We start from the raw sequence: 25,071 nt of genomic DNA on the forward strand, positions 1-25,071 counted from the left end.
AGGACTTGAAGTCCATTAGCACCACCCTGGTCACCATTGCAGGGGTGCTGTCAGACCTTGTCAACACCGTGAGGGACACAGTGGGACACAAACGGGCCCCTGACACTAGCCTGGATGATGAACAACCCTCCACCTCCGCCGGCACTAGTGGACAGGAGGCACCGCCACAGGACCAACAGGCCACCAGCACCCCATCCCCTGCAGAAGGAGAACCAGCCCGCAAACGGTCCCTGAGATCCAGGAACAAGACAGAGAACATTGCCCCCGCCAGGAAATAAGACCCTCCTGAATGTCACCCTTCTGTACCACTTTGTTACCCTGTCTACCTTAAACTGCCATTGCTCCACTTCCTATGCCCCATTGGACAATGCACCTGTGATACAAATAGACTGTACTCTGCCATGGACATTCCTCCACCATCACCCTAGCCCATTTCACACCCACTCCACTTATTTGCACAGAAATAAACACCCTTGATTCACAAAACAATCTGGAGTCAGTCTGTGCTTTCACAAATGTGTAATTTCAAAATCTCTGGAATATAGCAATGTCAATGTATTTGTTCACATACCAAGGTTACACAGCTGTAGGCCGGGAGTAAACATAGCAGAGGGCACACATTGTGAGCCACATCTGTGAAATGGAAAGCCAAAGGGACAAGTTAGGATCCATACACAGAGTGAAAAAGGCAGATTCATGCTAGCTCCTACAATAGTATGAGATGTGGGAAGCAGTTCTAGCTTCTTACCTATGTCTCACTGGAAGAATTGCATGAGGATGTTGTTTCGGTTGTCTACATCTTCTTCTTCTGCCTCCTCTTCTTCACTATCCACAGTCTCCACAGCTGCCCCAAGACCAACATCAGGCCCATCCTCCTGCAGAAAAGGCACCTGGCGTCGCAGAGCCAGGTTGTGCAACAAACAGCAGGCCACGATGATTTGGCACACCTTCTTCGGTGAGTAGTAGAGGGATCCACCTGTCAGATGGAGGCACCGGAATCTAGCCTTCAGGAGGCCGAAGGTGTGTTCTATTATCCTCCTAGTTCCCCCATGTGCCTCATTGTAGCATTCCTCTGCCCTTGTCCTGGGATTCCTCACTGGGGTCAGTAGCCATGACAGGTTGTTCAAGATACCCCACCCCAAGACCCTGAAAAGTAGGAGTAAAGTTACCCTACTACCCCAGAAAGACAGTAAAGTTGAGATAGGGGATTCTGCAAAGACAACAACTGACTGCAAAGCACTGAAGATGGATTCCTGGACCTGAGGACCTGTAAAGGAAGGGGACCAAGTCCAAGAGTCACACAAGTGTCCGGGGGGGGCAGGAGCCCACTAAAACCCAGATGAAAGTGCAAAAGGGCTGCCTCTGGGTGGAAGAAGCCAAAGATTCTGCAACAGCGGAAGGTGCCAGGAACTTCTCCTTCGGTTAGAAGATGTCCAACGGTGTGCTGGAGGATTCAGAGTTGTTTCCACACAGAAAGGCCGCAAACAAGCCTTGCTAGCTGCAGGAGTCATGTTTGAGGATTTTGGATGCTGCTAGGGCCCAGGAATGACCAGGAGGTTGCCCGTTGGAGGAGGAGACAGAGCGGGTGCTCAACAATATAGAGAGTCCATGCTCAAGCAGGCAGCACCCGCAGAAGCACATGAACAGGCATTCAGGAAATCTGAGCACGGCAGTCGTCTCAACACAACAAAAGAGGGTCCCATGAAGTCGGAGGTCAACTCAGCAAGTTGGGCAATGCAGGACGGAGTGCTGGGGACCTGGGCTGTGCTGTGCATGAAGGAAGTCTTGCAAAAGTGCACAGAAGCCCTAGCAGCTGCAGTTCACGCAGCACACAGGATTACTGTCTGGCTTGGGGAGGCAAAGACTTACTCCCACCAAATTTGGACAGAAGGTCCACTGGTCTGTCGGGGACACTTGCATCCAGGTCCTGTGTTCCAGGGACCATGCTCGTCAAGATGTGAGGGGACCCAGAGGACTGGTGATGCAGACGTTTGGTGCCTACACTAGCAGGGGGAAGATTCCGTCAACCCTCTGGAGATTTCTTCGTGGCTTCCAGTGCAGAGTGAAGGCAGACAACCCTCAGAGCATGCACCACCAGGAAACAGTCGAGAAAGCCGGCAGGATGAGGTGCTACAATGTTGCTGGTAGTCTTCTTGCTACTTTGTTGCGGTTTTGCAGGCGTCCTGGAGCAGTCAGCGGTCGATCCTTGGCAGAATTCAAAGAGAGAAGTGCAGAGGAACTCTGGTGAGCTCTTGCATTCGTTATCTGATGAGAAACCCACGGGAGAGACCCTAAATAGCCCTCAGAGGAGGATTGGCTACAGAGAGAGGTAAGCACCTATCAAGAGGGATCTCTGACGTCACCTGCTGGCACTGGCCACTCAGAGGTCTCCATTGTGCCCTCACACCTCTGCATTCAAGATGGCAGAGGTCTGGGACACACTGGAGGAGCTCTGGGCACCCCCCCTTGGGAGGTGCTGGTCAGGGGAGTGGTCACTCCCCTTTCCTTTGTCCAGTTTCGCGTCAGAGCAGGGCTGAGGGGGATCCCTGAACTGGTGTAGACTGGCTTATGCAAGGAGGGCACCGTCTGTGCCCTTCAAAGCATTTCCAGAGGCCAGGAGAGGCTACTCCTCTCAGGCCCTTAACACCTATTTCCAAAGGGAGAGGGTGTAACACCCTCTCTCAGAGGAAATCCATTGTTCTGCCTTCTTGGGACTGGGCTGCCCAGGCCCCGGGGGGGGGGAGAAACCTGTCTGAGGGTTGGCAGCAGTGGTAGCTGCAGAGAAAACTCCAAAGATTTAGTTTGGCTGTACCCGGGCTCTATGCTGGAGCCCCAGGGATGTCACATGGCCATGTTCAGAGTTACCATTGTGACGCTACAAATAGGTATTGACCTATATGTAGTTCACACGTGTAATGGTGTCCCTGCGCTCACAAAGTCCGGGGAAATTGCCCTGAACAATGTGGGGGCACCTTGGCTAGTGCCAGGGTGCCCTCACACTTAGTAAGTTTGCACCTAACCTTCACTAAGTGAGGGTTAGACATATAGGTGACTTATAAGTTACTTAAGTGCAGTGTAAAATGGCTGTGAAATAACCTGGATGTTATTTCACTCAGGCTGCAGTGGCAGTCCTGTGTAAGAATTGTCTGAGCTCCCTATGCTGGCAAAAGAAATGCTGCAGCCCATAGGGATCTCCTGGAACCCCAATACCCTGGGTACCCAGGTATCATATACTAGGGAATTATAAGTGTGTTCCAGTGTGTCAATCAGAATTGCTCAAATTAGTCATTAGCCTGCAGTGACAATTTTAAAAGCAGAGATAGCATAAACACTGAGGTTCTGGTTAGCAGAGCCTCAGTGATACAGTTAGGCACCACACAGGGAACACATACAGGGCACAACTTATGATCACTGGGGTCCTGACTAGCAGGATCCCGGTGACACAGGCAAAAACAAAGATACATATAAGTAAAAATGGGGGTAACATGCCAGGCAAGATGGTACTTTCCTAAACCCACTGGAAAGACTTGTGGGACTGTGGCTTTGCACTCCCGAGGATGGAGCAGTGGGCAAATCACCCACTGGAAAGACTTGTGAGACTGTGGCTTTGCACTCCCCAGGATAGAGCAGTGGGCAAACCACCCACTGGAAAGACTTGTGAGACTGTGGCTTTGCATTCCCTAGGATACAGCAGTGGGCATGGAGCCCCCTCGTGGAGCAGTAGTGTCGTGCGTTCATCCGGCTGAGGTGCCTGTCCTGTTTCATTTCGATCTGATGCCCCTGCAGTGTTCTCTCCATTTCGAGTCAGGTATCTTGTGTGGTCTTTGCCCATGCATTTTGGTACACTGATCCACGGACGATGTTTGGATACTATCCGGACTTGTGTAGTTGGTGTACATATTTGTATATACTGATTTTTTAACTTGCACTACAATCGTTACAATAAATTAATTTTGTCCTTGTGTTCTTCCAGGGGGTGATGGGGTGTATATGTAATGTTGATGCATGTATTTGTCTGTGTATGGTGTTGTGGGTGAGGGTGGGGGTGGGGGTATTGCGTGTTGTATGTGTGTGTCACTCTTTTTTCCCTTCACACCAACCCTGTGTTGTAGGTGCAGTTCTCACCGTGGTCGTCAACGGCGTCTTTCATGCTCCTGAAACCGAAGGAGGAAGGCCAGCATGGGCAGGACGTGTAGTTCGGGCTCCATGGCGTCCTGGTTCCTTGTTGGGTGTCGAGAGGTGAGTGGTTTCCTTTTCAAGTACTGTTTCCGCCGTGCTTTTGATCGCGTTGGTACCCCCCCCCCCCCGGAAAAGGTAGCGGATAGGCCTCTTATAATAGTGTGGGCGGTACATTGTGTTCTGCCTGTATGTTGGCGGTTTCCGCCATTGTCGTGATTCCATTCTTTTTCAGCCGGCCTGTTGGCAATATTACCGCTGCTTTACCACCGACCACCAAGGTTGTAATGGGGGCCTAAGTGTGGGATATGAAGCCTTTAATGCTGATGTAAAAGAGTCAGCAGTGACTTTTTGACCACTTTCATGCTGAATATTGATGTCCTTTAGAGGAAGGAGAAGCAGAGGGAAACAGCCTGAATTGGAAGAGGGAGAACATACTGATCTGACCAGACCAGAGGTATCGGGAGGGAGGTACTCTCCAAGGGTGAGATAGTAAAAATGGTGTCTAAGGTGTGGCGCACCTTATGGGTTGGAGTGTGCACCAATTCAGTCAGATAACATGCTGCTAAATCATCCACTAGGGCCATGACATTATGACAAGACTGATCCTCAAAATGAAGGTTGAGGTCACTCAAGATGACAAAATTAGAATATTGCAGGGCAAGAGGAAGAATAGTATTGGCCAGAGCAGCTACAAACTGAGCAGCCAGGCCAGGCGGGTAATAGATAAGTAAGCCTGCCAGAGTACAGTTACTGGGGAGTGTTAAGCACTTCACTACCAGGCCTTTTTTCAGCTACTTGTGGTAGTTCGTGCTTAGGCCATCATAACTTTTTGTCCACATAAGCTATCCACAACAAATTTGCGTCCTTTTTTTCCAACATCCCAGGGATTCAAAAGGTACCCAGAGTTTGTGGGTTCTCCTGGAGGAGACCAAGAAATTAGCCCAAATACAGCTAAAATTGTGTTTTTTTCACAAAAATTGGAAAAAGTTCTGCAGAACAATGCATGTGCTTTTTTCCCTAAAAATGGCATCAATAAATGATTTGCAGTGCTAACTCACCATCTTCCCAGCTTTCAGGAACAGTCAGACTTAAATAAGAAAAACTCATTTTTCAACACAATTTTGGAGTTTTACTGGGGCATACCTCATTTTTACTATTGTTTGTGCTTTCATCCTCCTTCCAGTTAGTGACAGAAATAGGTGTCAAACCAATGCTGGGTCCTGGACAGCTAAACATATCTGGGAAGTAGACAAAATTCTCAATTCAGCAAGGGTTAATTTCTGTAGATCCTTCAAAGCTTTCCTACAGAAAGTAACAGATAAAATAAAAAAAATACTTAAATTGAAGTACCAAAAAGAGCCTTTTCTGTCCACATTTCTTTCTATAATTCTTTTTCCAGCTATGGCAGATTTTTAAAAACAATATACCGTTACATCTGCTGGACTCTTCTGGCTGCCGGGATATATAGGGCTTGCAGGTTCATCAAGAACCCGAGATACCCCGAGCCAATAAATGAGCTGCAATTTGCAATGGGTTTTCATTGTTGTAGGAAAGTACCATCTTTCTTGGCATGTTACCACCAATTTCTGCCTGATTGTCAGTGAGTGCTTATGGTTTGTGGTCTACATGTCAGTATGTTTTACTGTTTTGTCAGTATGCTTGACTATGTCACTGCAGTCCTGCAAATCAGAACTTCAATGCTCATGCTCTCTCTGTTTCCAAATGTTCACTATATACCAGTGACTACTTATTTCATTCCAGATTGGCATACTGCCCCCCCCAAAATAAAAGTCTCTAGTATGTGGTACCTAGGTGCCCAGGGTATTGGGGTTCCAGGAGATCCTTATAGGATACAGCATTTCTTTTGCCATCCATAAGGAGCTCATACAAATACTTATTCAGGACTGCCATTGCAGCCTGAAAGAAATAGTGCAAGCACTATTTCACAGTCATTTGCACTGCACCAGGTAACTTATAGTCACCTATATGTCTAACCTTCAGTTCCTGAAGGCTAGGTGGAAAGTTACTGTGTGTGAGGGTACCCCTGCACTAGCAGAGGTGTCTCCACATTTGCCAGGACCAATTTCATGGACTTTGTGAGTGCGGGGACCCCATTATAAGTGTGCACTACCTATCGGTCAATACATATATGAAGCTTCACAATGGTAAGCCCACATATGGCCAAGTAAGTTGTCTAAGATTGAGAAATTGTACCCCCAATCTGATTCTGGTATTGGGGGGCCAATTCCATGCACCCTGGGGGCTCCACCATCGACCCCCAGTACTTCCAAACCAGATCTCTGAGGTTTCTACTGCAGCCTCAGCTGCTGCCACCTCACAGACAGGCTTCTGCCCTCCTGTGGCTTGGGCAGCAAAATCCCAGGAAGGCATAGCAAAGAATTTCCTTCAGGAGAGGGGTGTTACACCCTCTCCCTTTGGAAATAGGTGTTACAGGCAATGGATGGGTATCCTCCCAGAGCCTCTGGAAATGCTTTGATGGGCACAAACAGTGACCTTCTTGCATAATCCAGTCTACAACGGTTCAGGGACCCAGTCCCTGCTCTGACATGAAATTGGACAAAGGAAAGAGGAGTGACCGCTTCCCTGTCCATCACCACCCCGGGGGTGGTGCCTAGAGCTCCTCGAGAGTTTCCCTGGGTCCTGCCATCTTGGTTTTAGGGCATTCAGGGAACACTGGGAGCTTCTGAGTGGCCAGCACCAGCAGATGACATCAGAGACTCTTCCTGATAAGTGCTTACCTGGTTAGGTGACCAATCCCCCTCTCAGAGCTATTTAGGGTCTCTCCTCTGAGTGTTTCCTCAGATTCGGTTTTGCAAGACTCCAGCAGGAATCCTCTGCAACCTCTGCTTCACCTTATACCATTAGATCAACTGCAGAATGGCTCCTGGAACTCTACAACTGCAACAAAGTATCCAAGAAGGCTACTGCAACTCTGTAACTTCAGCTCCTGCCAGCAATTGCAACAGTTTGCAGGTTGTGCATGCTCTGAGGACTGCCTGTCTTCATCCTGCACCAAAAGGAATGAAGGAATCTCCTGTGGAGTGATGGAGTCACTTCCCTGCTTCAGCAGACACCTTTCTGCAGCGATGACCCCTACTCTGGGTCTTCTCTTCTGATGACAAGTGTGGATCCTGTAACACAGGTGGTGGACCAAAGCTATGAAGAACCAGAACCTTATGGGCCTGGCGGCGCAGGGTACGCCTGAAATCTCCTTGGATTCACCTGCCTCAACTAACAGAGACACGGGACACTCTGTCAGGCGTAAAAGATCAGATTTTATTAGCTGCAGCTAGTACAGTTGTCCAAGAAGTACACAAGGTATGTTCTCAGGAGACTGCCACTTTACTTTGTGGCGCACAATCTTATATACCGTATAAAAACCATTTATTAACTACATACACTCCCAGAACACATAGAAAGGAGCCAGTAAGAATAATGTAAAGATAGAACAGAGCCAATAGAAATGTCGGAAAACAAGACAGCACCAATAGAAGGAATTGGAAAACAAAGTATCAAGTGACTTAAGGTTGCCTCCCCTCCAGCTGTGTTTGTCACCCCTCCCTTGAACTAATTCATTAACCGATCCACAACGAAGTTGCATGTGGTGCGATAAGTTTGTGTGCGTTTGGAGGACAGTTGTGAAATGAGAGAATACTAGCAAAGGACAGCGAAGGCCAGACGATAAGATAAGATCGGCGGAGAATAGTGTGAGCCTACAGATAGTTGAAACAAGGATTAGAAAACCAGACAGGGATTAGTGTACTTTGTCAGACCTTAATACCAGCCTTGTAAAAATAGAGGCAGAAGGCTGTTTTGAACACCATGTTGCAGAATAAGCAGAAAAGGCAGAATGGACTTCGTTCGCTGTGCTGCCTGAGTGAAGGCAACATAAAATGGCGGCGGGCCACAAAATGGCGGGTCGATACGATCGTATTAAAAATCGAATTTCCTCAGACCCTCCTTTTGCCAGAACTCAGGCAAGATACACAAACTCATGTTAATCTGAGTCGATGTCTATGGCCATGAGGTCATCAAGCTGTTGCTGTACCATCATTTTGATATTCTCTGCTCTTTGTGACTTGGGTTTGGGAATACATGCAGTAGCACATAGGTTGCAGATGGCAGGACCGCAGTGCATACAAAGACAACAAGAGAATATAAAAGCTAAAATTACTCCAAAGAATGTCAATACCTTCCAACCCCATTTGGACAGTAATCCCCAAAACCACTCTGAAAAGGACCAATCTCCTTCGTCCTGATGAATCGACTCGGAGATTATGTGTAACTTAGAGATAGCTTGGTATACTGTCGGAGCGTCATTAGGTATGAAAATACAGCAACTTGATCCGATCAATTTGCATACTCCACCACGGTCCGCAAGAACAAAGTCTAAGGCAACACGGTTCTGCAAGGTCATAAGACGATCAGCCTGTAGTTCAGCTGTAATGTTACTTAAAGCTCCTACAGTGATGTCTATGGTGGTTTCTACGACACGAACCAATTGCCTTATATTTCTGCTGTTGGCCATTGGACCCCAGAAGGGAAGAAATCCTTTGAGGAAATCTCCTCCCTCTTGTCCTGCTGTGTCTTTCGAATCCACAATCCCTCTGCCATATCTATTTTTATGATGGTTCGCAGGAGCGGTGTATGTAGGGGGAAGAAGAAAGGCTATATAACAAGTACCAGAGAAATCAGCTGGCAACCATGTATAAGCCCTATCGTGGCAAACGAAGTATGTACCTTGAGATGGTACTAACGGCAGTGAATTCAGGGCAGAATAAACATATGTATGGGAACATAAACTTTCTCTTTGTCCGGTGTTTGGAGTTCTACCATTTATTTGCAGACAGAAATTTCCTTGTTGGGGTATGACCCGTATCGGAGGAGATTTTCCTTGCTTAACCTTATCATTGAGGCTGGAAATGTAATTAGTTATGTTCCAATTGGTATATGCTTTTCTTTCATCTATGGAAGCTTCACTTTTTTCCATGATTTTAGCCATAGCTACCATTCCCTTTATCAATAAACTATGACTGAAATTTGAACCAACACTATGTGAACTGACAGGTTGTTTAATTTTATTTTGATATGCATTATTGAAAATGACAAAATAAGCCCAAGCGGAACCTTCATAGGAGAATGGAAGAACTAAATATGGCATTCCTTTTTCTACCGTATGTGGTATGAGTCCACACACCCAACAGTCAGTTGTATTGATCACTAACTGATGTTGATGTAACAACTGGACGAAGGAATTGTTAAAGTATTCAGTTCTTCTGATGAGTTCATGCTGGGGAAGAGTGTGAAATAGGTGCGGAGAGATAGTAGAAGAAGATGTAGAGGTAGGAGAAGAGACAACTTTTTGCTGCAGAGTAATAATGATCCAGTTTACAGATGCCAAAAGAATACACGACAATATAATGACGCATAGAGCAATACTACAACGACTACATATTTCTTTACAATTATTCTTTACATTTTTACTTTCTCTTTTATCTAATGTAGCCTCCATCTTTCTAAGTGGATGCTCACGGCAATCTTCCTCAATCACTGTAGTCACGATTATCTACCGTCCTATGACACTGTGAGGTCCTGCAGGCCTATTGCCACTTACTCAGGTCGTAACTAAGAATCCTACCGTGACCCTGCAACCGGGATAGAGTACTACATAGGAGAGAAATTGACAAGTTCTTTGGTCTTGGTCTCAAATTATAGCGTTCCTGTCCAGAGGCAGTCTGGTTTTGAAACAATGTTCCTGGATTTGTCGTGTTCAAGCGACGATGCGATGGTATTGCTTCTTGAAGGATGTCGTCGTCCTCTTTCTCAGAAAGTGTTCCAATTAGACGCGCATCACTGAATGGTACAAATTGCGGAACTTTCTCACTTTCAGAGTCACTGATGCCTCTACGGACCCACTGATCGAAAGGCAAGGGCAAAGGCACTTTCTTGCAGTGCACGGCATGCACCCAGTTTTTCTTTCCTTCGACTTTAACTGCTGTTCTTGTGGTCAAAAGAACCAGGCGTGGCTCTCTCCATCTGGGCTCCAAATTTCTCTGTCGTTGGAAATTTTTCGTGCAGACCCAGTCACCTGGTCGGATGGAATGACCTGGGTCTGTGGAAGCCTCTGGTAGAGCACTCTGAACCTGTTGATGAAGAACACGCAATTTAGTTGTAAGGTCATGCAAGTAGTCAATCAACATCGGGTATGGCAAGTCTGAGTATTTCTTAGGGCGAGGAACTCCCCATACATTAGCTGGGCGACCAAATATCACTTCGTAAGGGCTAAGCCCCAAACAAGAGTGTACTGCTGTTCTGGTGGACAGAAGAGCCAATGGTAAAGCATCAGGCCAATTAAGTCCTGTGCTAGCTTGCACCTTAGCAATTTTAAGCTTCAAGGTTCCATTGTAGCATTCTACTAAACCAGCCGACTGTGGGTGATTCGCCGCGTGGAACTTCTGTTTTATGCCAAGACCTGCACAAACTTTTTGCATGACTTGACCCACAAATTCGCTCCCATTGTCACTCCAGACAATGCGCGGCAAACCAAACCTAGGGAAGAATTCTTTCAAAAGTATTTTGGCAGTTGATAAAGCAGTATTGTCCTTCAGAGGGTAGGCTTCTACCCATCTAGAAAAAGCACATACTACCACCAGAACATATTTGAGGTTGTTGCATCGTTCCATGTGAATATAATCGATCTGCAACACCTCAAATGGATATGTTGGAGGAGCAAAATGACCTGCTGGAGTTGGGGTTCCCTTTCCCGGATTGTACATCAAGCAAACAATACAATGTTTTACTACATTATTTGCACACTTTGGGATCCCCTCATTTTGCCACACTGGAGCCAGAAGTTTACATATTCCTTTTGCACTTAGGTGAGCTGGACCATGTGCCATAGTAACTACAGGTAGTACATAAGCATCTGGTAACAGCCAACGTTGATGTTCTGATAATTCAACCCAACATCCCATCTCATCTAACATTCCTGTACTTTCCTTCCACTTTCTCAACTCATTCTCCGTAGCCTCTCCTTGAATTAATTTCACACTCTCTACTGTATCTTCACACATTCCCTTTTCTCTTACGCAGTTTGCGGGACCTGCAACATACATTCGACTTGTGTTGTCTCTGGCTGTCTTTTTCGCTACCTCATCTGCAAATGCATTTCCTCGACCAACATCGTCCACAATCTTTTTGTGTGCACTACACTTCACGATTGCTATCTGAGCAGGCATTGTAAGTGACTCAAGAAGTTAAGTCACTAATTGACCATGTTGTATCTTAGTACCATGGGAAGTAAAGAATCCTCTTTCCTTCCATAAGCGCCCAAAGTTAAACGCTACACCAAAAGCGTATTGGCTATCAGTGTACACGTTTACTCTTTTTCCTTTGGATAACACACACGCTCTAGTTAAGGCTATCAATTCAGCTGCCTGAGCTGAATTATGTCTAATGCGTGCTGTCTCCACAATCGTATGCAAAGTAGTAATAGCGTAGGCTGAAACTGTATCTCCATTCGGGAGCTTGAAACAAGAACCATCTACCCATAGTGTTCCATCTGGATTCACTAATGGCGTGTCTTTTAGGTCAATTCTACCCTTAGTCTCTTCTTCAGTACGGAGAAAACAATCATGCTGTTCAGAGACATCTCTTTCTTCTGGAAGAGGCAACAAAGTAGCTGGATTCAGGGTATTACATCGTTTGATGTGTATGTGACTAGCCAAAAGCGTCAGCTCATATCCGGACAACCGAGCACTCGTAAGATGCTGCGTTTTTGTCCTATTTAGTAAAGTATCCACTGCATGTGGCACCATAACAATGAGAGTATTATCTAGCACTATTCCAGCAGACTGTCGAATAGAAATTGCTGCTGCCGCTGTCGCCTTAAGACAACTAGGCAATGCTTTAGCTACTGGATCTAACGTAGCTGAGAAATATGCGCATGGTCGCTGTTGATCTCCAAAACGCTGCGTTAAGACTGACAATGCACAACCCTCTCTTTCGTGGACATAGAGCGTAAAGGGCTTACTGTAATCAGGAGTACCCAATACAGGAGCAGAACACAAAGCAATACGCAAATCAGTAAAACTCTTCTGACACTCGTCAGTCCACGGAAGAGGCTGAGGCGTATCTTTTAAAGTTAGCGCCAACAGCGGTTTAGCCAATAAAGAGAAACTCGGAATCCACTGTCTACAATAAGAAGTAATGCCCAAAAAGGCACGTACCTCTCTTTGTGTGGATGGCACTGACATTTGTGCAATTGCCTGAATTCGTTCGGGGGTCAATCGTCGTCCCTCCTTTGACAAGAGATGACCCAAATAAGTCACCTCGCGACAGACATATTGTAATTTAGAAGGAGAAACCTTGTGATTCAGATCAAACAAATGACGCAACAGTGCAACGGTCACGTTTTTGCAAATCTCCTCTGAATCAGCTGCAACTAATAAGTCATCCATGTACTGAATGAGAGCGGCACCGGACGGTAAGGAAAAGGCATCAAGATGACATTTTAGAGCTTGACTGTAAATAGAGGGACTTTCACAATAACCTTGAGGTGCGCGTTTAAACCGGAAGCTTCGGCCTCCGAGGGAAAAACCAAAAATATCTCTACTCTCTTCGGCGATGGGAATACTAAAGAAAGCATTCTTTAGATCAATAACTGAAAACCAAGTCGCTGTAGAAGGTATCATCGTCAACAGAGCAGTGATATCTGGGACTACAGGAAACTGCGGTACGACAATCTTGTTTACCTCCCAAAGATCAATTACAAAACGATAAACAGGAGGCTGAGAAGGATCAGTGCGTTTAAGAACCGGAAGAACAGGACTGTTACATGTATTTCCTCTCGTTTCCTCAACCACACCCTTCTGAATCAAATCATGGACAATTTCCAGAAGTGCTTTCTCACCTTCAGTAGAGATTCTGTATTGCGGAATACATGGCATTTCAGCATTGGGCTTAAGAGTAACAACATAAGGTGGGATCTCAAGACAACCAACGTCATTCGGACCCGTAGCCCAAAGCGTTTCGGGAAGAGAAAGCAATTCAGGTGGGAATTGATCTTTTGATAAGTACATTGGACTAGTCATTTTCTGTCCTAGAGTGAGGTATACACCAGAAGGTGAACAATATATCGTAGCATGCATTCTTTTTAATAGATCTAAACCCAACAGATTTTCACCACAACCATTCGTCAGAAGAAGCGGAGCTTCTAAATCATAAGGGCCTATTGAAACAGGCAAAGGGCAAGAAACTGGATTGCGAACAGGGGCGCCAGAAAATCCTACAGATACATTCGTTAAGCCAGACAAAGGTGCGCCAGGGAGTTTAGAATGAATGATAGAGCTTCTCATGGCACCAGTATCTAAAAGAAATGGCTCTGAAACACCCATTGTAGTGACATTAACATAAGGTCCATTCTGATCCACTGGAATTGACGTAACCCCCTTACTTTGTCCATGGCTGTCCTATTCAAAATGAAGACTTTCATTCCCTCCTTCAATATACTGATCCTCACTGTAATACTGTGTAGACCTAACATTTTGCTGGTCAAAGTAATTTCCGGAATTTGGAGGAACAAAAGAACGCTGCTCTTGGGTTAACACACCTCGACCTCTATTTGCTGACTGAGGACCACCACGACCTCGTGAAGCAGATGTTGCTCCATTACGCTGCAACAATGCCGGACAACTGTTCTTAAAATGACCTTCCTCCCTACAATAAGCACATTGATTGGGACCTAGCAAAGGTCTTGGAATGAATGGTTCAGGCTTTTGATACAACCTCTGAAACTGCGGAGGCTGTTGAAACTGAGGTTGAACATAACGAGGAGGATAAGCCTGTTGCAAGAGAACTTTAGTTTTTAATTCTTTCGTCTTTTTCTCTTGTTTTTCCCTTTCTTCTTTGTCTCTATTTTCATAATATTGTGCAGTAGCCAATATCTGGGCGGAAGAAGAAACTGCCCATGAACTCTCGGAGTCTTTTAGCTTGTGTGATAGTTCAGGAAGCAAGTTATATACGAACTTATCCACAAATAATCGCTGTCCCCCTTCTGTAGCCATATCTTGACCACTGTGATCAATGAATGTCTCCTCGAATCGGGTAAAGAAATCGGAAACACTTTCATCTTTCTTTTGTTTACATGCTGCTAGCTTATCCCAATTAACTCTCAAAGCAGGCATCATTGTTTTCATTAATGTAATAATCCTACCAGGGAGTTCTGAGATCAAAGCGTCGGGCTTTGCACCACCTACTTGACCTCTATCTGCGGCAATAATAGCGTTCCAATCGCCGCCTAATTCTTGAGCGTGATCCTCTCTACGAATTTTAGCCCATATTGTCTGTGGAACTACATTTCCCATCAACATGTCAATATCTGCTAGATTCATAGTACATGCATCAACTGTTTGCGACAACTCTTTATAGTAACCAGCAGGATTTTTGCGTGAATCTGGTAGTGACTGTTTAAGTGCTAAAACTTCAGACCTTTTCCAGGGGACATGTATCCATATGCGCTGAAAATGCGCAGGAATAGCTGGATTAGCACCTGCTGCTGCAACTTCTTCCTTCCATATTGGAGAAACCTCTCTCATGGGATAGTTTTTCAGTGCTGTCCTAACTGAAGGATCAGAATCAGAAAAAGTCTGTGAGAACAATAGGGATCTGAAAGAAATAAGTGTTCTGACAGCGTTTTCAACCTTAGGACCCACAATAAGTCCTTTGTCAAAGTCAGCCTGAACATCTAACAGATCCTGTGGGACCGAACCCAAATTCATATCCTCCCATTCTTTAGCGAGAGTATCGCACATAACTTTAAAAACATATCTCTGCGTAGGTGCATTCCATTGCAAAAAGGTGGACATAATATCAGACGTACTATATTGGGGACCCTTCTTGATCCATCTACAAGCAAGTGAGTCCAATTTTTCTCGCTCTTCGGAGTCTGGGAATTGACTACAAGACTGTCTTCGAGAAAAAGCTGGAGACACATTTAAAGCTTCAAAGAAAGGTGATAAGAGACCAGAGACAGTATCTGCAAATCGCTTACGCATAGATGGAGAATTTGACATAAGGATAGGGGACAAGGTATTAGGTGAATTAACTAAAGGAGCATTAGGAATTGCCAAAGGAGCAGAAGGCAAAGGAGTTAAAGGCAAAGCTGGCATAGGCAATACTTGAGGAGGCAATTGTGGAAAAGCTGGAGCAGGCGGAAGCACAACTGGCGGCTGAACAGGCTGTAACATCGGGGGTGCATTAGCACCTTGTACATAGGGCGGAGGCAATTTCAATAAGTGGGACATTAAGGAATCTTCCTCAAAATCTTTTCTCTTATCAAGGGAAGAGATAGGCAACGTCGGATAGCATTTATCTATTGCCATTCGATGCTGTCTGTCTGAAATTTCCATTGCATTATCTATTTCATCATCTTTGAATTGCTGAGCAGCCTGTATAATCGTCATTCCCTGTGTTTTCCTATCTCGTTTCGCTTGTTTAATTTCTCTCTGTTTGGCTTCCTTACGCCAAAGGCGAAAAGAGTCAAACATTGCCGGCCGGGCTTTTCTTTTAAATAACGTTGCTTCTAAATTATCTAGCACATCAGTTTCGAAACTACCATTTTCTGGCCATTTAAAAACACCATCTTTCTTTGTATATCGGGTCCATGTCTTATTAAAGGCAATAGGACCAACACCATGTTTAGAATAGAGCTCATATGTGGGAGTTCCAACCGAAGGAATCGGACAGGAGTCCTCAAGCTGGGAGTCCCTATTACAACCAAAGCAACAAAGTTTTCCAAACTTAGTCAGACCAGACATCTCACGATTTTTACTGGCTGTTCACAAACATCAAGGGGGTAAAACTTTCAGTTTACACAGCACAAATGCACTTACCCCTCGGCTTTGGCCACTGCAATGGCCAAATCTAAGGACCTAAGGACAAAACAAAGACCAAAATTTGTGGGCGCGACCCACCAAATACTTAACTAAGGATGTCTTCTTACACCAACAGAGGCCCGTCTATCGTCTCGCTTTACCATACATCATCAAAGAAAGGGCCAAGGCAGGGCGGCAGTCAGGGCAGCAGTCGTCAGTAGCCGTCAGGAAGGAGTAACCGCGCTGAAAAAGACCTTCGGACCACTTCGACATACAGGGGTCGCTTGACGTGGCTCGCGATTCCTCCAGAATTTTCTTGCGGGGTTCCTCACGACCTTCAGGCAGAACCGGTACCGCTGAAGCCGCCCCACGTTGGGCGCCAGTTGAAGAACCAGAACCTTATGGGCCTGGCGGCGCAGGGTACGCCTGAAATCTCCTTGGATTCACCTGCCTCAACTAACAGAGACACGGGACACTCTGTCAGGCGTAAAAGATCAGATTTTATTAGCTGCAGCTAGTACAGTTGTCCAAGAAGTACACAAGGTATGTTCTCAGGAGACTGCCACTTTACTTTGTGGCGCACAATCTTATATACCGTATAAAAACCATTTATTAACTACATACACTCCCAGAACACATAGAAAGGAGCCAGTAAGAATAATGTAAAGATAGAACAGAGCCAATAGAAATGTCGGAAAACAAGACAGCACCAATAGAAGGAATTGGAAAACAAAGTATCAAGTGACTTAAGGTTGCCTCCCCTCCAGCTGTGTTTGTCACCCCTCCCTTGAACTAATTCATTAACCGATCCACAACGAAGTTGCATGTGGTGCGATAAGTTTGTGTGCGTTTGGAGGACAGTTGTGAAATGAGAGAATACTAGCAAAGGACAGCGAAGGCCAGACGATAAGATAAGATCGGCGGAGAATAGTGTGAGCCTACAGATAGTTGAAACAAGGATTAGAAAACCAGACAGGGATTAGTGTACTTTGTCAGACCTTAATACCAGCCTTGTAAAGATAGAGGCAGAAGGCTGTTTTGAACACCATGTTGCAGAATAAGCAGAAAAGGCAGAATGGACTTCGTTCGCTGTGCTGCCTGAGTGAAGGCAACATAAAATGGCGGCGGGCCACAAAATGGCGGGTCGATACGATCGTATTAAAAATCGAATTTCCTCAGCTACCTAAACTGTTCAAAGGTCCATCTGTCCAAATTTGGTGGAAGTAAGAGCTTGCCTCCCCAAGCCAGACAGTACCCCTGTGCACCACATGTTTTGCACCTCCTAGGGCACTTCTTCAAGGAATCCTTCATGCACAATGTAGCCCAGTTCCCCAGCACTCTATCCTGTGACGCTCAGCTCCGTGAGTTGTTCTCCGGCGGTGTGGGATCCCTTTGTGTAGTGCTGTGACGACCGCAATTTGCAACTCCTTTATCTCCATGTCCTGGGACTCCTGTGCATGCTGCCTGGTCTTCTGAGGGCTCTCTGAAGTGCTGAGAGCCCCCTATGACTCCTCAGTCCACGTTGAGACCCTCAGGTCTCTCCTGGGCCCAGACAGCGCCTTTTCCTGCCAATTGTGTCTTTTGCATGAGTCAAGGCTTGTTTGTGGAATCCAATGACAAAAACAGCCTACATTTTTCTACTTGACGTGGGACATCTCTTGCACCAAGCAGTAACCCACAGCTGTCTTCTTTGGTTCTTCTCTGACTTTTTCTTCTAACCGGAGAATCCACTTTTGCACCTTCATCCGGGTTAGCAGCGGCTCCTGTTACTCCTGGACTCTTCACCTGTTCTTGGAATTGGTCTCCTCTCTCCCCAGGTCTTCACGTCCAGGAATCCATCAATGGTGTTTTGCAGTCTTGCTTGGTTTTTGCATAATTCTTTATCAAGACTTCTTGTGTGTTCTGAGGAAACTTGCTGTACTTTACTCCTGTTTTCCTGGAATATGGGGTGGGGCATTTTACTTACCTTTGGTGTTTTATTACACTCCCAGCACCCCTCTACACACTACACTTGCATATGTGGGAAACCGACATTCACATTCCATTATTTTAGTATATGGTTTGTGTTCCCCTTTGACCCAGTGCAACCTATGGTGTTTTTTACTGTTTGCACTATTTTATGACTGTTTACTAACCTAATTTTGTTTATTAGTGTATATTTTATGTGTATAGTCTACGATATTTTTGGCCTTGTATCACTAAAATAAAGTACCATTATTTTTGGTAACACTGAGTATTGTCTTTCTTGTGTGTGACTACAGTGGTATTGCAAGAGCTTTGCATGTCTCTTAGTTCAGCCTTGGCTTCTCTGCCTACAGCTACCTCTAGACAGCCTGGCTTCTAGACACTGACTACATTTCACTAATAAGTGATAAGCAGACCTGGTATAACGTGTAAGAACCTGTGGTACCCACTACACACCAGGCCAGCCTCCTACAATTGTACACCAGGTATACAGCAATTTATTTGGTAAAATACAATGAGTGAAAAATAGATATCAAAGAAACCTTTATATTTCCAAAATGGGCAGAAGATAAGGTGGTGAGAAGCAGTGGTTATTTGCACATCTCTGAATTCCGCATGTGAATGACATGGCATTTCTCAAATAGACTTCTATTTTATGCACTGTCTTACATTTGAAAGAAAAAAATGTAGAGAAAGACAAGGGACAATAACACTTCTTCTTCTATTCTGTGTTCCCCCAAGTCTCCCAATAAAAATTATTCCTCACTTGTGTGGGTAGGTCTAGTGTCCGTGACAGGAAACGCAACATTGGCACATAACATTTTTACATTGCAATCTGACATGTTTTTTGGAAAGTGCCTAGCTGTGGATTTTGTCCTCTAGCTCAGCCGCACCTAGGTAAACATAGTAAACCTGTGCATTTTTAGAAACTAGACACCTAGGAAAATCCAGGATGGGGTGACTTATGGGGCTCTCACCAGGTTCTGTTCCCCAGATTCCTTGGCAAACCTCAAAATGTGGCAAAAAATACTTTTTCCTCACATTTCAGTGCTGCAAAGTTCTAGAGTCTGAGAGGAGCCAGAAACTTCTTTCCTCCCAACCTTTCCCTAAGTCTCCCGATAAAAGTGGTACCTCACTTGTGTTGGTAGGCCTAGTGCCCGCGAAAGAAAATACCCCAAAACACAACATGGACACATCAAAATGATCTATTACAAAACAACCTGTTTTTGCGAGTGGGGCACCTTCATTTTTAGTCATGGACTCAGCAGCCATCTAGGGAAACCTACCAAACCCAGACATTACTGAAAACTAGACACCTGAAGGAGTCTAGGGAGGTGTGACTTGTGTGGATCCCCCAGTGTTTTGTTATCCGGAATCCTCAGCAAACCTCAGATTTAGCAGAAGCATCATATTTTCCTCACATTTCTGTATGGGATCACTGCCCAGTACAAATTTCCTACCACCCAACGTACCCCTTAGTCTCCCAATAAAAATGATACCTCACTTGTGTGTGTAGGCCAAGTGCCTGTGACAGGGAAGGGCCAAAAGCATGTCAAAATTGAGAGGGAACCAAAGCGGGTCCAAAAGGACAGTTTGAAAAAAAAGCTTTTAGGACAAGTGGGGCAGATTCTTTATTGGTATAGATGTGATTATGCTGGGTGGTAGGAATTTTGTGGATTCCTGCAGATTCTGGAAGGTTCCATCACAAAAATGTAGGGAAAATTCATGATTTCCAGCGAAGTTGTTGGTTTGCAGGGCGTTGTGGGTAAGAAAATGGCGTGGGATGCATGTGAAGCACACCACCCTGGACTTACCCAGACGTTCAGTTTTCAGATGTGTGTAGGTCTGGTAGATTTTTTGTATGTAGCAGCGTCCCAAAGTCCAAAAAGTGCAGCTGCTCACCATTGCAAGTGGGACGATATTGAGAGTTAGCCATGCTCCCTTGGCCCAAATGTAAAATCAAAACCCAAACTAATCAAATGTCCTCTTGCTTGCCTTTGGGATAAGATACTTTAGTGTGCAGGGGGGCTTAAATCCTGTTACTCCCTTCAGTTGGGGTGCGGGGAATGGCCATGCCCATACTGGTTAGCAGCTCCCACCCCTCTATTTGTTTTAATTCCATGGCATCTAGTAGGATTTCTGCTCCCCCCGGGAGTGGATCAGGAGTAATTTCCCCATCTGCCCAACGGTGGGCAGAACAACTTTGTCGCCATTTATTTGGGGTTGCGGTATGGTCATAACCCCACTCTCTTTTTTGGAAAAAAAAAACCGTCCCTGGTGTCTAATGAGCTTTCTGTCCCCTTGGGGGCAGAGAGGCTTAATAAAAATAGGCCGATCTGCCCCCAAGGGGGGCAGAAACGGCCAACAGTACCGTGCCCCCATGGGGAGCAACCCTTCCCCTAGGGGTCGCCCTCAAACAAAACACATACACACAACAATCCCTAGGTGGTTTCGGTCCCCCCTGGGTGGAGATGGACCCAATAGAAATAGGCCAATCTGCCCCCAAGGGGGGCAGAAATAGCCTGATACAATATATCCCGCCGGGGAGCGACCCTTGCTTAAGGGGTCGCTCCCCTTAAGTAAAATAAAAAAAATCCCTTGTGTGTTTAGTGGGTTCTGCCCCCCCCTTGGGGGTAGATTGGTGTAATAAAAGAAGGCCAATCTGTCCCCAAAGGGGACAGAAAAGGTCTAATACAATATGCCCATATGGGGAACTACCCTCGCCTAAGGGGTCGCTGCCCTTATGAATAGATAAATAAAATAAAATAAATCCCTGGTGTCTAGTGTTTCTGTCCCCCAGATCGGCCTAATTAAAATAGGCCCATCTACCCCCAAGTGGGCGGAAATGGCCTTAAAATAAACTGCCCACATTAGGGAGCAACCCTTGCCCAAGGAACTGCTCCCCTTGTTTGTTTACTTAATGTGAACAAAATCCCTGGTGTCTAGTGGGCATTCCTGCAGCATGATCGCTATGCGATTGTGCTGCGGAATGCTCAGAGAGACATGAAAAGGAAAAGGCTTTTCCATCCCTGTCGAGGGGAGGGGAGTGGGAAGCCCACAGGGGGAGTGCTAGTGCCCCCCCTGTGGAACAGGTGCAGGACATAACGGTTATGTCCTCGGCACACGAGCACCATGGCCTAGGAGGTAACCGTTAATTCCACAATACCAAAGGGGTAATGGTAAAGAAAGAGGTCTCACTACCCTCGATCTTTATTTCTGCAAAGATGCAGGGTAGCATTTGCTTGAAGATCAGTGTGAGCCCTCCCCCTCTTTGAGGTCATCTGTTCAATATTGCTAGGGCATAACCAGAAGGGATTGCATCAAGATATCAGGGGCTGATATCTCAATGAGCCAGGTTTCTGAGAGAAAAAGCTTGCTCCGTCAGTGTTCCGTTAAAAAGTCCCAAACCTCAGCTTTGTGCTTGGGGAGACACCGCCAATTAATAGCAGAACATTGCACCAAGCATCTAGCTGAAAATCCTTCTCTACTTCTATTGGTGATATATTCTAAGCCACCCAGGCTGAAACCACACTTGCCATACTGCAGCTTGAACTGGATGATCAGGATAACCTCTTCCATGCAATTTGGTACACATATTGCTTTTATCCAATTCATAATCATTCATGTTTGATGCAATTCTTTTTATGCTCAATAGATCTGAATATGAAAGATGTTGCTTTATTGAAAATTGACAATAAACGTTGAAATGATTGGGTTATTTCTGTTTGTTAGTTTGACATAAATATGGGTTTTAATTTGACCATGTTTCTATGTTATTCCAACATCTAGGAATGAGATTTTTGTTTCATTGATCTTCTGGGTAAATCCAATGTGGGCATCCACTGTTTTCAATATACCCATGATATTATTCATTTCATGTGGTGTACCTTTTTAAATCAGGAAAATGTAATTGATGAGATTCTAGTAGGCTGTTAAATGCTGTTTACATTATTGTGTGGACATAATATTGTCCTCCTCAATTTTTGTTCAAAAGATTGGCATAACAAGGTATGGCACAATTGCCCATTGATGTCTCTGTGAGCTGCAAATAGAAGCACCTGTTCCATTCAAAGTAGCAGTGATACAATGTAAAGTGCATCATTTCAATGATGAAGATCTTCCTCAATGGGACTGTTCAACAGAGCATGATCAATGCTGATATCCTAAATCTTATGGTATGGACATATATATTGCCATGACATCTATGGTACAAAGTATTTTTTTCATTCATGTCTACTGTTTCCAGACTTTGTAATTTCCTCACAATGTCTGCTGTGCCTTTGAGATAAAATTGATAGGCTTGCACACTTTGTTGTAAATACTGATCAATCGACATGCCTACTAATTAATGAATTATTCTTCTTGTAGATAGCTCTGCAGCACACTACTTCACTCTATGTCACTCAACTTCACTCTCCAACACTCTATGCAGCTCCTTCTTTGGCAATCCACTCAATTTACTTCACTCCATTCCATGACATACTCTACTTCACCCTGTGAATTAGAGTACACTGTTCCAAAATACTCTGACCTCCTGGGGGACCTGTAGTCTCAGGAGCAAGAGCCCTCAAGCATCACAATGGATGACTAGCATCATCATCGGGAAATGCTCCTCACCAGGCCGGCACTGCAACGCCTAGTGGGCTCCCCGAGGGGGCTCTTAAGCCATACTGTTCTACTTAATTAAGGATGTTAACCTACAATCGGAGTAGATTTTGGGTTGGAGAGAACAGAGAAAAGAGTTAAAATTGGTTATTCATCGCGCCAAAACATCATAATTTTAATCAGTATGGGGTGGATGAACACCAAGACTAAAATAATGCATCGGTGAGAGGCACGCAAGAGTACAATGATCAAGTGACTCCCAAAAAACAAAACCTGGGGCACTATAATTCATATAGTACCTCTATACCAAGGTCAACATGTTTCATGTCCTAACGGTCCAGCCGGATCCATTGACGCTTCATCAGGACCAAAAAAGGTTAAACTTCTTCTCCAAAAATACCTTGAGGGTAGGTCTACTACGCGGGACCGAAGACATAAACGTACGTCTACTGCTACTTCCGTGTTATTCAATTTTGTTAACTACTCTGAGCACATATGAGTACGCCGCAACTCCCTCAATTTGTGACAATCAGGTGAATTAAACGACCGCTGTGGTTTTTAAATCCTGTGCGTTCACCTTTTCTGACACACAGACTTTAGAGTGATCAGTTGCTTGGGAAATGTTACCTTATCCTTTTAACTTCACTACTGAACTATACCTTTATGTTTAAGCATCCAATACATATCAACAGCAATTTTGTTTACACATAACACAAGGCCTTCTTTATATATCTTTAACTAATTGTGGAACACCATGCATACTTTGCTGATGATTTTGTTTATTTATTGATTATGCACAGTGGTCTTTAGCTTCCATAGAACGTGCGTCTTAAGGAGCCTGGTCTCAATTTTGGGGATGGTAAGCCTTATGACCAATGTGTGTCTTATCATTTCTTCTTTTTTGACGTTTGACCCATGTTAAGTTTACAGTCTTTATATTTGAATCACTGCATTACCATTTGATAGTTTTCTCTGGCCTATGTATATGTTTGTTCTTTCTTTTAGGGCGACCTGACTTTACCAGTTAACTTTAATGTAAGTGACTGTCTTTAATACTAAAAAGTTAGGGTATATAGGGCCATATTTATACTTTTTGACGCAAAACTGCGCTAACGCAGTTTCGCGTCAAAAAAAATTGCGCCGGCTAACGCCATTCTGAAGCACCATGCGGGCGCCGTATTTAATCAATGACGTTAGCCGGCGTTAGCCGCCGGCGCAGCCTGGTGTGCGTGGAAAAAAACGACGTACACCAGGCAGCGCCGGCGTAGGGGGATATGGGGCTTGGGCATCAAAAAATGGGGCAAGTCAGGTTGAGGCAAATTTTTTGCCTCGACCCGATTTGCGCCATTTTTTTCGACTCCCAACCCCCATAGAAATGACTCCTGTCTTAGCAAAGACAGGAGTCATCCCCCCTTGCCCTATGGCCATGCCCAGGGGACTTCTGTCCCCTGGGCATGGTCATTGGGCATAGTGGCATGTAGGGGGGCACAAATCAGGCCCCCCTATGCCACAAAAAAAAAAAAAAAATGACTTACCTGAACTTACCTTAATGTCCCTGGGATGGGTCCCTCCAGCCTTGGGTGTCCTCCTGGGGTGGGCAAGGGTGACAGGGGGTGTCCCTGGGGGCATGGGAGGGCACCTGTGGGCTCCTTCAGAGCCCACAGGTCCCTTAACGCCTGCCTTTTCCAGGCGCTAAAAAACGGCGCAAAAGCGGGCGTACGTCATTTTTTTTGACCCGCCCACTCCCGGGCGCGAATTTTGCCCGGGAGTGTAAATACGGCGCACATGCCTCGGAGTCAATTTTTTAGACGTGAACGCCTACCTTGCATATCATTAACGCAAAGAAGGTGTCCACGCTAAAAAATGACGCAAACTCCATGGACTTTGGCGCTAGACGCGTCTAACGCCAAAGTATAAATATGGAGTTAGTTTTGCGTCAGAATTGCGTCAAAAAAAAACAACGCAATTCCGGCGCAAACGGAGTATAAATCTGCCCCATAGTATTTTTGGAGAAGAAGTTTAACCTTTTTTGGTCCTGATGAAGCGTCAATGGATCCGGCTGGAACGTTAGGACGGAAAACATGTTGACCTTGGTATAGAGGTACTATATGAATTATAGTCCCCCAGGTTCTGTTTTTTGAGAGTCACTTGATCATTGTACTCTTGCGTGCCTCTCACCGATACATTATTTTAGTCTTGGTCTTCATCCACACCATACTGATTAAAATTATGATGTTTTGGCGCGATGAATAACCAATTTTAACTCTTTTCTCTGTTCTCTCCAACCCAAAATCTACTCCGATTGTAGGTTGACATACTTAATTAAGTAGAACAGGTGGGCTTAAGAGACCCCTCGGGGAGCCCACTAGGCGTTGCAGTGCCGGCCTGGTGAGGAGCATTTCCCGATAATGATGCTAGTCATCCATTG

Source organism: Pleurodeles waltl, chromosome 5 (assembly GCF_031143425.1).
Source record: "Pleurodeles waltl isolate 20211129_DDA chromosome 5, aPleWal1.hap1.20221129, whole genome shotgun sequence".
In the NCBI taxonomy this organism is placed as follows: Eukaryota; Metazoa; Chordata; class Amphibia; order Caudata; family Salamandridae; genus Pleurodeles; species Pleurodeles waltl.